The sequence below is a fragment of the Lepisma saccharinum genome, chromosome 17 (assembly GCF_977018435.1).
Source record: "Lepisma saccharinum chromosome 17, izLepSacc3.1, whole genome shotgun sequence".
In the NCBI taxonomy this organism is placed as follows: Eukaryota; Metazoa; Arthropoda; class Insecta; order Zygentoma; family Lepismatidae; genus Lepisma; species Lepisma saccharinum.
In genome coordinates, this window is record NC_139245.1 from 26490118 (window position 1) to 26508284 (window position 18167).

At 40.1% G+C, this 18167-nt stretch overlaps 1 protein-coding gene across 14 annotated transcripts in view; it reads right to left on the minus strand.

Moving 5' to 3' along the window:
- Positions 1–18167, minus strand: part of LOC146001631 (sodium-driven chloride bicarbonate exchanger-like) — a 263578-nt gene that overhangs the window by 122886 nt on the left and 122525 nt on the right. Inside the window, exon 1 of one of the 14 annotated variants that reach the window (XM_083139196.1) lies at positions 11118–11368. The exons of the other annotated variants lie outside the window; for them this stretch is intronic. The gene's annotated coding sequence lies outside the window, so the exon portion shown is untranslated. Of the gene's footprint in view, positions 1–11117; positions 11369–18167 lie in introns of those variants that run through there. 14 annotated transcript variants of the gene reach the window in all.

The window sequence follows — 18167 nt, forward strand, 5'->3', positions numbered from 1 at the left end:
TGTCCTGGTGATCTCTGGAGCGAGCGAACGAGAATTGTTGTTTCAAGTCCACTTTGTGCACAGATAGGCTAATCGGGCCTGGACCTACAGTTTAAAGTGGGATCCGAACCACTTGTCTCCACCGGGTTTCGAAGACGGGACCCCTTTATTACAAGGCGACGACGTTACCACTCCGCCACCGGGGAGTGCCGCAAGCGAACGAAAACAAGTCGTATGGGCAAGTAGAGCTAAAAAAAACTCGTGTGAGAGAGGGCGTGAATGCATGGAGGGGAAAACGCGGCTGCAGCTCCGAGCACTGCTTTGGTCGACCTGCTAGTTTTCTCCCCTTCTCTGCCGTTATGCGCGACCTTGCTCCACATACTTCCGAGACAGGGGCTATACTGGCTATACAAAGTGAACTGCTCTCCGAAATGCTAATATAGACAATGTGATACTTGTTTGTTTACATAATATACTTGAGAAATGTGCAATTATTGGATTGTTTTAAGACGAATAAACTATTCATTTCGTACATCGGTTTGTGTTCATTCTCCGTGCACATGCAAAGTCTTAATTTACACATTTTCAGGACTCGATAAGTGGTACTGCTCAAATGATTGACTGTACGTAAATGGAAAGTACTCATTTTTAGCTCTGAACATCTTCCCTCCTTAGTAAAACTGGCAATGGCCAGACCTCCAATTCCTTCTTATATGCACCATTAACCATAACCTCACAGGTGCAAATGTTGAATTCGCTACTCACTGCTGTCACAGCCGGAAGAAAACAAAGAAGCAGCGACGGCGGGAATTTGGAGCTTCCCTCTCCAAGAATCTAAATTTAGAATCGCCCGTTCGTCAACCTCTTACATACACCTTGGATTTGGATCCCTTCGCTAGAGAGATAGGAGATCCTACTCTGTGTTAACTTGGAACATGCAGCATTTCGTTACCCCTGAATTAACACCAAATCAGTGTGTTTAAAACCACTTTCTATCAGTGGTTAAAGTTTTAACGATTTATTTCATGCCTGCTTTATGCACAGAAGTCTATGGAAAAAATACCTTTTAAAAAGTAACGTAGTAACAGTTACTCATTTCGGAACGCAACCCAGTTGAAGTTACTACTAATTTCAGAACGCAACCCGGTTGCAGTTACTCATTTCGGAACGCAACCCGGTTGCAGTTACTCATTTCGGAACGCAACCCGGTTGCAGTTACTCATTTCGGAACGCAACCCGGTTGCAGTTACTCATTTCGGAACGCAACCCGGTTGCAGTTACTCATTTCGGAACGCAACCCGGTTGCAGTTACTCATTTCGGACGTCACTCAGTTATAGTTACTCATTTGAAACCACTCAGTTCTAGTTAGGCTACTCTCATTTGAAACGTCACTCAGTTCTAGTTAGGCTACTCATTTGAAACGTCACTCAGATATAGTTACTCATTTGAAACGTCACTCAGATATAGTTACTCATTTGAAACGTCACCCAGTTAGTGTTATTCATTTGAAACGTCACACAGTTAGTGTTATTCATTTGAAACGTCACCCAGTTAGTGTTATTCATTTGAAACGTCACCCAGTAAGTGTTATTCATTTGAAACGTCACCCAGTAAGTGTTATTCATTTGAAACGTCACCCAGTAAGTGTTATTCATTTGAAACGTCACCCAGTAAGTGTTATTCATTTGAAACGTCGCCCAGTAAGTGTTATTCATTTGAAACGTCACCCAGTTTACAGCCACTTGACATCTCACTCAGTTGCAGTTACTAATTTTGTTATCTAACTTAGTTAAAATTGCTGAGTTTGAAATAACTGAATTATAGTTACAGTTACTTTTACAGTTTCTTTATTGTAGATAAGAACGAACTGTAGCGGACAATTATTTTTTTACTGATGATATAAAAGTAACATTTTCAGTTTAAAAGCGAAAAGAGAGATTCGAGTAAACCATTGTAGAGCCACAGACAGACACTTCTGGGTTGTGACAAACCCATTTACTTTCAATGGGTTCGTTGCAACCCAGAACTGTCAGTGACTGTACTTGAAAAAAATATTTTTCTTATTTTGATTGACATAAGTGCTCGATCAAAACACCATGCACTTCTGTTGTGTTATAGTACAGTCACTGTACAGTCATCCGCAATAAAAAAAAATGTGAACACACAGATCCTGCAATATCAAATTCCATGAATGGCGTTTTAAACGTTGGGCGGCGGTGGCCGAACTTACCACTGAAAATGTACTACTGACGTTCGCTTATCGCTGTTAAGTTAGGCAACACGCATAAAGCTATTCAGAGAAGCGAGGAGGATTTCAAGATGTACACTGTCTCGGGAGTCTGTGATGCAAGTCCGCGCATAACGGTAGAGAAGGGGAGATAGCGAGTGGGTGGAGCAAGGCACTGCGCGCTGCTGCAAACGGCTGGTATCTGCAGCCGCGTTTTCCCCTACATGCACTCAGTTCCCCTCTCACGCTTTCATCGGTCGAGCCCTCTCATGTCCTTCTTGAGCAGAGGACTTGTTTTCGTTCTTTTGCTCCATTTTCATTGATGGTGACTGTACATGCCGGTAAAGAGTCAACACACGCACTACTTGTGAATATTCCCAATTCATTCCTCCAGTAATAGTAAGATTCAAATCCCACACGAGTGGAACGCGTTGCGAACTGCATATTATGCATGAAAATAACTCCTTGCTGCTTCGGTGTAATCTGCATCGCGAACTTGACCGCATGTTTGCGCGAACACTTATTCCCGTATTAGCAATTCGCAAGCAATGCGACAAGTCTGCGACGGTCCCCGTACCCTCTCATCGATTGTGCTTCAGAACAGCGCACAACCTCGGTCGTTACTGCTGCTACAAGGGGGGCGGGGGGGGGGTAATTAAAGTCATATCTTACACTGATTTTAAAATTACTCCTAACGACACTCTTTCGTACTTAATGTATGCTCCACCTCCTCGTTGTGAAAATATTTTGCATTTCACATTTGATCTAATTTTCTTCAGCTTCCAGTATGACTTCCTCGATAGCTTAGCAATTGGTATGTAATAATTGCCTGTAATCTCGGATTGATTCATGCAAGGCTACTTTCATTTAACATATATTTCAAAACATTAACATTACGCACACTTCCAATTTCTATTTGGTGGTAAGTAGCATGTTTAAATATATGCAGTTGTGTTCTCAAAACTGATTGATTTAGCATATTATACTTCGCTTTTCTGCCACTTTTGGATAATCGCGAAGATGAGGATGAATGGTGATGAGATGGATGAAGGAACAATCGCCGGGAGGATCACATCTTAGCGTCTTTAGAAAGGATCACTCTTACACCCAGTGTTCTCTACGTCAAATTATATATATAACATATATTTCACAACATTAACATTACGCACACTTCCAATTATGATGTTATGATCCTGTGACAAATAAGTATCTAAACCCTAATGGCAGATGAGTAACTATTCGATACCCGGAGTTCAGATAAATAAATATTCGATATCCGGAGTGGATATAAGTAAATATTCGATGTCCGATATCAGATAAATAGATTTACTATGACCACATGGCAGATAAAAAATACCACTTGTCCAAATGGTGGATAAAAAATATCCCATGTGGAGATACAGAAGATAAAATATATGTTCACACGGAGGATAAAAAATATCCGATGTCTACATGGCGAAAATAAATATCTGATGTGCACATGGCGGATAAATAAATATCAACATTCAAGTGACGGATTTCTTGAATCGGGGCAAAATATAATCCGATATCAAGATACATTTTTCCCTTCAGGTTTAGTTTACGTCATCACGAATAACGCATAGACAGTAATCGCTTCCGATATCCAGCCTTTGCTATTCTTTTTAGCGTCTACTCGAGCAGGTAGCGGTTACATGTTCTTTGCAGTCTTCTTGGAGCTATCACATAACAGAATGTGAACGAAGTCAAGACAAAGAACCATATAAAATGCACTTCATCGTCGATGACAGCCAATGGCAGTCGCCCAGCAACAACGTGCTTATGCACAGATCTCTTCGGTCCTTCGTGCTTTGTGTGCGTTCTTTTAAAGACGTGCAGTATCGGTGACGTCACACGGCATGCGTAATTAATCGATGGAAACTATGCACAGAATATTGTTATTGCATTTGAACAGCGATTGCTCTTTGAGCCGAGCGAGCAAATTGCAGAAGGCCCTACGTGTGTCGACTGCTGGGTGTAGTAACAGATTGTATTGACTTGCTCCGAACAAGACTTTCACGGCTCTAGGTTTTGTCCAGCAAGATCCAGAAGGCGGACTGTGCACTTTATGGAAAAATTATCTTTCAACCTGGTCTCGTGTCACATGATCCTTGATACGTAACGCGCTTGGTAACAGTCGACAAGGCATTGTTGGTAGCATGGCAGAGCAGAGTTGTATTCTTGTATTGAAAACAAGGACCTGCCACCAGGTTCCGGGAACTATAATCCTTTGAACCACTGCAATAAGTACGAATGCTGCTTCTCTACTCCACATATAGCACAAGAGACTTATTGATATTCCTTCAGCCTGGTCATTTTAATGTCTGCATCTTTAAAAATCCTAATAAAAAAAACTCTTTTTATGTCTTACGCTAAGCACTATTATGTATTCTCAGCTCACAACTTGCAATAAAATTTCGAAACCATTTTATACGCTTGCATGCATATCTTCCAACTAAATTTCTCACGAAGACCAGACATTGTTTTACCATAACAAGCGTTCGTTATTTCTGTTGCCTGCCTGCATTTTTTTCATTAAGGAAGGGAATTCATTTTCCGCAACCAAGGTCACCTAATTGGACATGAGATTTTGACGTGCACAGCACAGTCATGATAAGTTCTACAAATTTAATATAAAACTATACTTATTTATTTTTCCGATGGTACATGTTTAAACAAGAAGGAAATGAAGATACATTTTTTAACTCGTCAATATCTTCGCGATTAGCCAAAAGTGGAAGAAAAGCAACTAAAATAAACCAAATCAATAAACTTGTCAACGTGCATGTCTTGAAAAACCTCAACATAGTCCCATTAAAAAGAATTTCGTTGTGAATGTAACATGCACATGTTAACCAACAAAATACTAATTGTAGATTAGGCACACACAGGAGTTGTACTAGTTACACGGAGAGATTCTTTTTTCATTTATATTTCTGGTTTCAAAGTTACTTCAGTTCAATAAAATGGATCTGCTATTTGAAGTTTTTACCTTTATATCCGCCAGATACAACAAAGATGATGCAAGAACTACAACTTGTCGGAAACTAATTTGGGCCTGAAGGCGAACTTTAGGCATTTGATCAAACTTCGTGCGAATACGAAAGTATTTGTTAGCTGTTTATAAATGGCTGTATCAGTGTATATTTTGTCGAATAAAGTTGCTTATATAACTGAAAAACAATATGACTGTTCTAAACAGAATAAGCTTGTGAACAAAATATTTTTGGCCAATCTGTGTATCCGAGTTTACTAAGAACAAGAGGTTTCTAGTGCGTTTCTAATGTGTCGGCAACATCAGAAACTCATACTTTTTTAATCAGTATAACGTTAACACAGTGCAGAGTAGCAACATTTGAAAAATATTCTACCTCGTAAAGTTGAAGTCCTGATTCGAACGTTATTTTACTTCACAGAAAGTTCCGAAAGATCAGCTCCCTCTGTTACAGGAGAAACAACCATCCGTCATGTCCGCGTGGAGCCCAGCATAGATGTTACCAATTCACTTTCTTTAAAGATTTCTTAACGTGAGGTTGCGGTTGCGTTATCTTTGCTAGATTGTGTTGTGCTATTTTTATGTACAGTGGAGAGACATTGGAAGTGTAACGTCGCAGTGAATGAATGGATGTCTAAACTCTGCAGCAGTGATGTGCCGTAGACTATAAGTTTACGTCTACATGCGTTGTCTACACGTAATCTACGCGTAGATTACATTGGGTTGTAGTTTACATAGACTACGTAGACAATCTAAAATGCATTAAAATTAATTTTCAAGGGTTTCATGAATGGAGAGTGAAATTTGAACTATACTGGTTTCTAACGAAATGAAAAGAATCATATTTACAACAAAATTTCTTCTCTTCTATTATCAACTATGGAAGAAGATAAATAGTATGCAAAAAACAACAACAGATGGCAGTCGTGAGCCAAGAGTGGTCTTTTTCCCATAAAACACTAGAATATTTCCTATATTAGGTTTCTTCCTAGGTGAGAAAGTGTTCGAATTTGGAAGAAAGAGTATGAAAAGTTCTTCTCACACATCAGCAACTGATACGCAGTATAATTTTGTTTTACTTCCACGGCGCCCTTTGCTAAGTTATCATCTTTCGCCATGTTGTTTACATAGATTACGTAATCTACGTGTAGAATGTAGACTATCGTTATTTACGCGTAGACGCACATCACTGCTCTGCAGTGACAACAGCGCCTTTCAGAAAAGGTGCTGGCTCGAAACCGAACAGGCGTCCGGTCTGCTTTTTTCTCGAGCTGTGTCAAAGATACCGAACTGGCGTTCGAGTCAGGACATCAACTATTCACCCGTCTCGTGCCTGTTCAACATATGTGCCAAGAACAACAATATTTCCTTGAGAACGGAACATGCCAATAAACCGGTTGTGTTATCACCAGCGACATTTTTACATAACTCGCATTGAAACGTGTTTTCTGCAGCTCTCGTCAGTAATCAATCGATAAAGTGCTCCCAAGGGTCGTGGTGGCGTGGTCTTACGTGAGGACTCGTTGGTTTTCTGACGCAGATAGACGTAAATGCTTCGGCGACGCAGAGCGACATTGTAGCCACGCAAATGAACTACTACAAACATTTGGAGCACTGTTGAATTTCGAGATTAATTCGCAACAATATTAGTGTTGTAATGGGCATGTAATGGCAGGGTGTAGTTACAACGTTTCTTAAGTTGAGCTTCGCTTTTTTGACAACTCGTCAACAAGAAAATTGAAGAGCATACCGAGTGATTCAAAGAGTAGTGAACAAACTGAATGAGCGTAAACAGAGGTCAAAATAAAACAGTTTTACTGTAGAAATCCGTGAGCTAGAAAGCAATCCTGAGTCAGTAGAGGCCTGTGAAGGTCAGGAATCACTTGTTTCGTATTTGTACTTTTGTTATTTAACATCGCACTTCTGCCAATTTTGGCTAATCACGACAATGAAGATGAGTGATGCATAGATGAACTTTACGAAGGTACACTCACGCACTCTGGGAATCGGTGGTGAGATAAAAAGTAAACCACCAAGCAGGAGGTTTAAGATCCGACAACGTGACCGCCAATAACACAACCCTAAGTTAACCACAAACCTTTGGTGGTCGTTTTCGAGGCTATGAATCTCGCCTACCCCGAACTTTAGATCGGCTGTGTAATTCCGATTGCATGACCAGTGCGCTCCTATGATTTTGGACATTTTGATTTCTGTTTCTGGGGGCATAGTTGGTTTATGAGATACCGGTGGGCGTTCCATAACACACATTAGCCAGGATATTTGCATAATTTGATGTAGTTCGGGTAGTTGGGAGAGTGTGTCAACAATGCAATACCTGTATTGAACGTGTGGTCGGCAGTTCAGACAAATTTTGGTTTAATACAACATAAATCGTTATGGGCATTTTTGCACAACTTACTATTGCGGCATTGGTATGTTGATCAAGAGGTGACTAGGGATCACTTCCTATCCCACCGATTCACAATATTAAAAACTTGACCACTCTATGCACTCCTTCAGTTTGTACCTTACCTTTGAATCACCCTGTACAAGAACGAAACTGAACTGAATTATTGTTGTTTGTTTGAATTGTTGTTTCAAGTCCACTTTATGCACCAATCTACACTCTATTCGAAAGTTGTAATCTGTTTCGCTGCTGAATCTCCTGCTGTAAATCTACGAACTGGGAAATCATGAAGCTTTGAATTAAGATACTGTAAGAAATAATACTCATTTACTGAAAGGAACCTCTGAACTGCAATTTTTTACGGCATTCTATTTAAAGCAAAAGGAATTCGATTTAATATAACGAACTACAAATTTAGTTCAGCATCTTTCATGCATCGCATGTTTTAGCTAATTAGAATCAGAATTAAGAGTATTGGCAGTGATCCTTAAAACGACAGATACGTGAGGATTCGGAGGGGAGCCCCCCTGGGCAACTCCTGTCTTTGAACTTCTCCAGTGCATCTTTCCACTTGACTAACCTTCACACTACACCTAGCCACCTTCGGCGACGACTTGTACTGAATTTCTAGTCAGTACCGCTACACTACTGCCAGACGATACTAAGAAAATGCACTCTGCTAGGAGGTATGCAGATAAGAAACACGCGCATCCTGTGGATGTAACAATGGACGTTAATTATCAAGAAAACGACTTGCAGATAAGAAAACGATACAGAAGCAAACTTGCGAGTCGCTTTAAATGGTGCCGTTGGACGAGTTTAAAAAGCAGCTGGTGTCCCTAGCCTCAGCATTTCACTCAGCTGATTGTATGCCGGTGTCGGACCCGTTCTCTGCCATCTGCTTTCAGCACCTCACCAAACCTGTTCAACACCTTCCTTCCCCATTCTATCCAATTTGTCGATTTCGTTGTTTTTTCTTAGCCATGGTCTTGTAGTAATCTGAGAAACACTACGCTATAAGTGTAACAGTATTTTCCGAATTAGGAAGGAGACAACCGATTAAATAGCATGCATACACATGCTCCTCCCCAAGAAAATCCTCCGCCTCCTATACATTATGAATTTGCAGTTGTTTGATTAAATGAAGCTAAATGATTTCTCTAGGTTACACTCACAAAGTTACAAGATGGCGAATGAAATAGAATGCCAATACTAATGGTACATGACAATAATAATATACATAGTTCTTTCGGAGAACTTTATGTAAAGCCGATTTTATTGTGGATATTATATTTCTGAACCAACGCCAGTAAATTTTCTTTACTTTACATACACTTTGCCAATTTTGGCTGCCCCCGAACTTTCGAGCCGGCATATTATCGGCGTACTTATTCTAATTTGTTACGATCCACTGAGATTTTGTTAATTTGCAGTAGAAATAACACAATGCAAGTCAACGAGAGCACGCTACGAAACCCAATTTCAGCAGCAAAACCACCGAAGATCATTGAAGTTTATTGTTAATGAAAATTTATCCAAATATGCCTAGTAGTAAGTTAACACCACTGCGAAAGTGATGCAAGTGTGAAGCACCGTTGTAGACATGGCAACCGCACTTTATTCTGGATATCGAATCGATCTGATAAGGAGCCTTCTCATATTTACAAACGGGTTATCTCGTGAGTAGAAATTAGAACAGGTTATTTTCATTTGCATATGCATTCTACCAGAATGATGCATATTCCTAAAACTGTGTGCTAACAGTTCAATGGTGCAATTAATCGCAAATAGCAATATAATAACAAAAGGAGTACAGCATTATTGTTGCCATAATACAATTCGATCATTTTCCTTTTACATACTGTTGGGAATATTTAAACAACCAATACCTGACAAAAGATGCTTACAAAACGGTTGAAACATTTAAAAGGCACCAGTTTGAAAATAACATTCGACCATCTGTAACTTAACAAAACCTAATTGAATAGCAAACTATTCCAATTTCACGATTTCTGGTTAAAAGGTGCTCAGATATTCAGTTGTTTTATGAATCATTTAAACAGGTAAGAGATCGTGGTTGCTTGTCCGAGTTGGTCTGGTCCAATTTGGGGGGGGGGGGAAGTAAATACAGCTATTAATACAGAAGCACTAACCGCGATTTAAGCACTTTTCTTGGGAAGGCTTTAAAAGAGCATTTACAGAGATGAATAAGATTTTTCAGGTGTGAAATATTTGAAATCTGAATTATTACTAGAACTATTGCAGTTACCCTTTGGCTCCTCCCAAATACAACCTACAACAGAAGTAAACTAAGTCAGGATGGGGGTTAATCACTATAACTAGAACAATCTCATTTCTACATGAATGAGCAATCCATTGGTTTTCTAAAAGCAACACTGCTCAGTAAATTTACGACATATCCCTCGCCTGTTGAGAGAAAAATACTGACAGTACAGGATAACTAATGACATGGGCATCGACATTTTTTGGAGGTGGGGGGATATACACAGAGTACATGCTGACAGACAGTCACGTTTTGCCAGGAGGACGACTAAACCTAGTTGTCATGGACCAAGACTTAACAGAAGCATTCCCACCCCATGTTTTGGAAGTAAATAAACCGGTTGTAATCTAGGACAAAGCCTTAATGTTTGTAATTTCATCAATAGCAATAATAAGATTTACCAGAACCACAATTATATAATGTGCCATAACTAAGATATACAGCAGCGTGTCCAGGATTTTTGTAAGAGAGGTTCATGTCTCCTTTTTTTATTCACTCAGTTCAATATTTTGTAATCCTTCTCCTGCGTTTGACGTTCTTTTTTGGGAAGGTTGCCACAAAGGAGGGAGGGGGTATGACCCCTACAAACCCACCCATTTGCACACCAATGATCATAGGTAACTGAGAGGTTGCTGTGTTAATTTGTCTGATTCAATCCAATTAATGACTTGCACATTAAAAGTGATAAAGCGTTATACGTTACTGTGTAAAACCGATGGAAATTACTAGAGCGAATACCATATTACGTGGATTGTAAGGTGTACCGTATACTCTGCAATCGTTTGGCGTTACAATCATGATGAATAGAGGTGTCAGAATCCGCTTTGCATGGAAAATGCACGATTTCTTACTAAATGACGGGAGACTTCCGCAATACGGCACCCAGAGAGGCGGAAGAAAAAAAATTCTGAGACAGTCATGCAACGATACAGCACGAACACAGTACGCTGCTTCCTGAATTTACAACGGCAACAGCTGATTCGGTGGACGGGAAAAAAATCACCGAGAAATCTAGACACAAAAGCGACATACCCTCGTCTGAAGAAGGGGGTGAGAGAAAAAGAGCCAATATGGTGGCTCAGCGCACCGGTTCTCACCCCCTAAGCTTCTTCCCAACACAGCACATTCACACGCACATGCACGCACCAACTTTTTCCCAGCTGTTTTCTAGCACCAGCTGGCACTCTCGGGGAACACACCACTGACCTGACAGACGCTGACCCGTTGAAGATGACCCTGCTACGGGCTTCTCAACTTGAGCTAGCGATCGGCGTCCGCTTTCCCGCTACTTGCGGCGAGTGAAGGGAGTTCTTCGGCTTGCTCTTCCATCCAACACGACCTGTGGACGCCGGAATCCGGCAACGAACACACTTCCTTCGGACTTGGGACTTGCTGGAAGAAGCGAAGAGGGGAGAAGTTCTTCCCTTGCCAGAGGCCAAAGCTTCACTGGAGAAGAAAAGACGACCCCGGCTGATGCGAGCCCAGCCAGTATCGATTCCTACATTGTTCAGTGTCGCCAACTGGTGGCGACGGGAGATCCTAAACTGGAACGTCAAGGTGGCGAGCAAATACTGTGCACGAACATTCTTGCATTCTAATTCGTTATTTAAATTTTAACAAAAAGCTTACAAGTTGCAACTTCGACATTTTTATGATCCTTTTTGCTTTCCGATGCTGTTTATTTCGATAAAAAAAATCTAGGTGCTGAAAATCGTCCGCTGCAAGCGTGTTTTAAAACTTCTCTACTAAATCCATAACTTTAGTAACACGCTTTATATGCCCCTTCACAAAAATCAACAAGTTTAAGTTGCAAATAGTGTGTATCTGCAATATGTTCGATAGGTTCTAATTAAACCGGCAAATTGATAGTACTTGGTATTATGAAAGTACATTAATTTTGTGTTTGTATGCGTAATACAGTTACATCACGGAGTAGTCAGCGTAATGCGCTACGAAGCCAGAGGTCGCGGGTTCGAGCCCTGGGTATGGCATGAATGTACCATTGTCTTTGTCTCAACATCTATTTCATCAATGCATCATTCCTCATAGTCACGATTAACCCAGGAGGTAGCAAAGCGACGTAGAATGAGAAACGGAATACAAACACGTGGTATAACCAGAAATATTGCTTAGAAAGGGGAAGAAGGGTGGGGGGCTCCATGCGGCCAAATATTTAGCTTGCAAACTATTTTCTTAGCTTTGTAGTTCAATCTACATGTATGCAGACATAATTTCTTTGACGCGGTGAGCTCGCTGGTGAGGGGTGCCGAGTGAAGAGCTCTTGTCTCCTAAGGATGTTGGTTGTCACGTTGATGCGGCGGAATTTGATTATGCTTGGGTAGAAAGATAGTGAAACAGCATCCTTGCTACTATTGCGAGAAGGAATCCTGTGGTCACGGACCTTTTCGCTAATATCCAGATCTTCCCCTGAGTGACAGAAACAACTAATTGGTTGAGTGTGTGACGTCACTCATCCGTTGTATATATTTGCTTATTTAAACGAAACTGGGATTAAAAATTTCAAGAGAATCAACCTTTTATTTAGGACAAAAGCTTTACCACCAGCGTTATAGAACAAAACTGTACAGAAGTAATTCAATCTAGATAATAAGTCGAAGTTACAATATTCAAAAGTGTCCATTAACTACGTTCGTATCGAACCCTTGATCCCAGCATAGGAAAACCTAATGTACAACTAGCTGTGGTTTGATATAATTCAATGGAATTTGGATGTTTGGTCTAGTCTGAAGGATGGCCTGAACTTGGGAGCCCCCAACTAATAAACCACATCTAAGATATCTAGAGAGAAAAACATATTTTCTTGAAGAGAGAGGCGTATGTCCTTTCATAAGAGAAGTGTGTTCGTATATTATTTGAAATAACTATCTTGTTTATAGCGTGTTGGTGTACTACACGATCATTTTAACAACTTGAAGAAAGGAGTTTATATGAAACTAGGGCTGAGCCGATGCCGATGTATCTGTATCGGCCGATACCAGTGGAATTTATCTACCGATACCAGCAGATACTTTTCCGGCATTTAGGTCTTTCACGGGGTCCGCAAAAATGGCGCACGACACTTTCGTGGTTTAATTATCCTGGAAATTATACAAAATTCAAATTTTGCACCAATTTTGCACGAAAAACTATGTTTTGTGGTTATATCATACCTATTTTAATATTCTGATGCAAGTCTTGAATATTATAAAGCAAATTTGTAGGTACATTGAGGCATATAAGTGGAGAAGAATATTTACACAGCAATATTGATCAATTATTTTGAACAAATTTTAATTATTGCAAGTTTAAAGTATCGATATCGATGGGTATCGGTAAGAGTATCGGTATCGGTTCAAAGTGGTATCAGCCCTACATGAAACTAATCAACATGACAGAACAGTATAAAGATAATCAAGTAACACATGCAATTAAAACATAATAAATATCCTTTAAACTACCATTCGTATTGGGATTTCCAATTTGTAATACAACACTCATTTATTCTCAAAATAAAAGTTGAAGATCATATATCATAGATTTCCCCGCCTAACACACAGTATTACAATCCTCTTCTGGTCTTTGAGTGGGGGCATTAGCCGCAGAAGCCACACCCTTGGTTGCGCCTATAATCGTGGAACACTGTGTAGAGCAGTGTCTCTGTCGCCCCCCTGGTACCCAGCCCCGGCGTCAATTAAACCGGGCCGCGAGAGGTTCTGAAGTTTGAGACTTGCAGCCCGATCTGGCAAACACCTAGAGGCTGGACAGATGGCCATTCGTTCGGAGTTCACTAGCGACAAAGAGGAAATTCCTTCTCGCCAGTCATGATGATAAATCAAAGCCACTCAGAGGAGGTTGTCACACGTGTCGTGTAGCCTCTAAACTAGTTTATTTCGTTCTAATACAGTATAACATCGAAAGTTAAATAGATTTACATAGTTTTACTCTCACAGACAGCGGAATCGGAAACTTTCGAAGGAATCAACTGCGGTCGAGTGTTGATTAAAACAGACAAGTGGAAGAAAGGCCATGAAAATGCATCACAGATCAACTCTCGCATCTGCAGCCTGAAAAGTTGAGAGTATAACAACATTAAAAAATTATCCATTGCTGATATTCGATTATGGGGGCATTCCATTTGAAATCAACAAGTGAAGAGGCACTTTTCAACCTCACATATTTTCATTAATTTGAAATTTGGCATACTGAAAGGGCCACTTGAGGTAGGAAAATATGCAACTTTGCAGACCCATTTCCTTTGTAGTTCCGAAATTACAGTGTTGCAAACTGTGCTATTTTGACCACTTTTTCCATCTTAACTTTGAATGGCAATATTTCGGCAACCAGGGCACCTATAGAAGTGATTTGGACGGTGTTGGAAAGGTCTTGAAGGGCTCTTTCACACGAGATATAGCATGTCTATTCCAGGGTAAAAAAACAATTGAAGGTGGTGTAGCCATTTTCTCAAAAATGGGTCTTCTAATTTTTCTCAAAAACTTACATGTCATACATACACTATTACTCAAGAAGTATACAAAATATAAAAATGGGACGCGACTGGAATCCAGAGTTATCTTACATTTAGGTTAGGTTAGGGTAGGGTAGGGTAGGGTATGGTATTATAGGTGATAGATGTTAACAGATTTTGATAGACAAATTCCTAATATTCAAAAGTAAAAGTCTAACAGAAATCAAATACAATATTGTTTTAATTAACGTACATGAATATGATGTTAAAATTCCCGTTTATTAGAAATACAGGGTGACTCAAAAGTCCGGTTCCATATTTTACGTCGCTTTTCTGGAATTTTTACCAATCGCTACGATGAGGAGTAATGATGACATGAAACTGATGAAGTTAACACAAAGAACACGGGTCACCACTGAAATCCGGGAACGTCTGTGGCAAGATCGAAAGTAGACCACCTAACGCTTAGTCACCGCCACGATAGGATCCTTATCTGTGATATAAGGGAGGTTGGTGTATAGTGCTGATCAAGACTCATCTACAGAAGATGTGCTACAGCACTCGTAGAAGTTATTTGCCAGTAAGCACAATAACAACTCCTTACCATCTAACAATTATTGACCCCTTAAGAAGTTATTTGCCGTTAAAGATGTCAACGCATGCACTCAAAATGCAATAATCCACAATTTTGTATAAGCCTTTTTACACACATCTTGCTGAAACGAGTCTGGCAATAACTGTAATATTACAGGGTGCGAAATCACCATGAAAGCAAACGTTTTGCATGTCAATGTGCTAAGTAGTGATTACAGCTGCCAGCTTTGTGTTTCGTTTTGTTAGTGTGTTAGGATGGTAAACCTAATTGTTGGGGGTAAGATTTCGTTTTAGTATTCGCTTGGAAAAGTAGATTTGATTCTGGTGATAAGCAAGGGATATTTGAAGGGGGGAGGGGGTGAAGTGAACGAGACAATACAGGCCAAGTCACGCATCGCCTCTGTACCATCACTACAGATGTCACTAGCATCGTGTTCTGGCGGTTATTTTCCTCAAACCCATTTGATATGAACGTGTTTGCTCCTGTCACGTATGCAACCAAACTGACGTTCGAATGAAGAAGGGTCACATGCACACCACTACCACCCAGTTCACTGTCTATTTCCATGGTAATTGTCACCATGAATAGTGCTGCATATGAGCATACTGTGGGTGCGTACTCTAAAAAATATATGGATCTAACGCTTTAATGATAGCTTGATAGTTGCACATAATGTTAATACTCCAGTGTTACCGATCCCACTTGAAGAATAAAACTTCAGGATGAAAACACTGTAAGTGGAGCAAGTGCGTACGATGCAAGTTTACACAAAAAGCTGTTAAATATGAATGATTTAGATTTTGGGTTGATAAACTGCAATCGTAAAGTAAAAGTACAGACTGCAGCCAGTACGGAAGAGTATTCATTGCTAGACAAAACGAAATTGAAAAACTTAACAGCTTCAAATAGGTCTGTATGGCTATGACTTTATAAATTATTTTTGGCGCCCAAACTAAAGCTACTGTTGTGCCACTCCACCCACAGCTCATAAAATAACAACATATCCGAAACTAGAGTTAATTAGGTATACTGTTGAATCTATTACATGGTATCCTAAGGTCGGTAAAACAACGTTTGGGTGCTGGTAGATATCATAAAACCAGTAACATTTCCTTGTCAACATTACCTCGAAAGAGCTTGGTTTCTGCGCTTAAGCGCTGATCTAACCTGTTATGTATGGAATCCAACACAGCAAACGATCGCTCTGACGTAACTTCCAGTGACGCGTGGCAGGGTTGCCACTAGCGTTTCTTGTTAAGAGAGAGGACTTGAAAACAACTCGGGAGTTTTACCTGGGTAAAATATAAAAGAATAATGATACTTGAGATGTTATAAGAAGTATTTACAGTATTTACAAACTGACCAAGTCAAAGAATTTGCAATAAATGCGGACTGAAATGAGACTTCATTCTAAAATGTTTCATGGTATTTCGAGTGTCATACATTATCGATAATAGCACCAGACACGTGGGACAGATGTTGATGAAATCGACGAACGAACATATGCAAACATAATGTGTTCGCCACCTTGTTTCGAACACGGTTTCTGTAATGTTGTAACAATTTATTTATTTGGAAAATATACCTAGATATTTTAGCGCAATTGCTAATCGAGTCCCTCACATAATAGGAGCAATCCGGGGGTGGGGGGCAAGGTGTCAAAACTGGGAGTGGGGGGCAAAGACGGTATATTTCCCTTTGTAGATAAGGTTTAGCATAGTGCGGGGGCAAAAAATGGCGAAAAGTGAAGGAGCAACTGCCCCCTCGCCCCCCCCCCTTAATCGCCGCCACTGGTAAGGGCTCTAGTAATAAAATGAAAAATCTAATTTAAACATTAATTAATTTACACATTAAAACTAATACAGGGATTAACTCCCTATTGAGCACTAAAACCAAATAATGCATATTTATGTCAAGTGGTGACCTGTATACACATGCACACATGATGCAGTGAAAACTTTTTTCAAGGCCGGATCTCGAATCCAGAACCTTCGATAACGAGACCGTACGGCGATCACTAAATGTACTTGGTCACCGAGGCGGCTCGAGAATATTCCTTTGTGGGGTTTTGTGTTGTCTTCAGTTTTGTCATTGTGTATTCCGAGAGTCATTTAAAGCTCCGAGCCTGACATAGTACGGGTTATTTGGTTGTACAGGGTGGCTCAAAAAGTCACTTAACACCCTCGGTACAAGGCCACTGCAGCGCGCAACATGGAAATGGTGATGACCAATCGTTATCAGGCCAAGGGGGAACCACATTGACGCCACCCGCACGGTCGGCGGCCATCTTGATGTCCGCCATCTTGAATCCAACTTTAGAATTTTAAATGGGAAGGGGGTAATATGATATATCAAATCAGGCTAGAATTTCACGAGAAATGCAATGGTGAAGGTTTTTTCGACGTATCTTTAACCAGTAAAAAGTTATGACTGAATTCTTGTACCAATTTGCTCCTTTTCGAGGTGTTACAAAAGTGCCTTAAAATTTGTTTAGCGCATCGGTAATGCATCGAGATCAAAGTGATGTCTAGGGAGAGAAGTTCGGATGCCATTGCACACGATTTTAATCGGATACATCCACGAAGAGCTGCTTATTATGAATGGTCGTCGCGAACAATTTAAAGTGTTACGCTTCCATTGAATTAAAATTCCTTCAAAGTGACAAGGCTAATGTTTATGTTCAGAAGGAAGTTCATAAACAGAATATTCGATGCTTTTTATCTGATAACCCATTTTTTCGACAGATCAAAGCTGAATAGTTAGTGCTGGTAAGTTAATGGTGTGGCGTGCTGTGTGGAACACGATTGGTTAGTCAATTTTCCATCAACGAAACCTTAAATGCTTAGGGCTACTTGGATTTGTTAAATAAACAGGTTTTTTCATCCTTCCTTATGAAAGAAGGTACTTTTTACAGAGTTTTTTTCAATAGGGAGGAACACCAGAACACTATGGGAACGTTGTGAAGCAGTTTCTGTCCAAAGTTAGTTATCAGATGACAAGGGTCGCATATTCTGTTTATGAACTTCCTTATGAACATAAACATTAGCCTTGTCACTGTGAAGGACTTTTAATTCATTGGAAGCGTAACACTGTAAATTGTTCGCGACGACCATTCATAATAAGCAGCTCTTCGTGGATGTATCCGATTAAAATCGTGTGCAATGGTATGCGAACTTCTCTCCCTAGACATCACTTT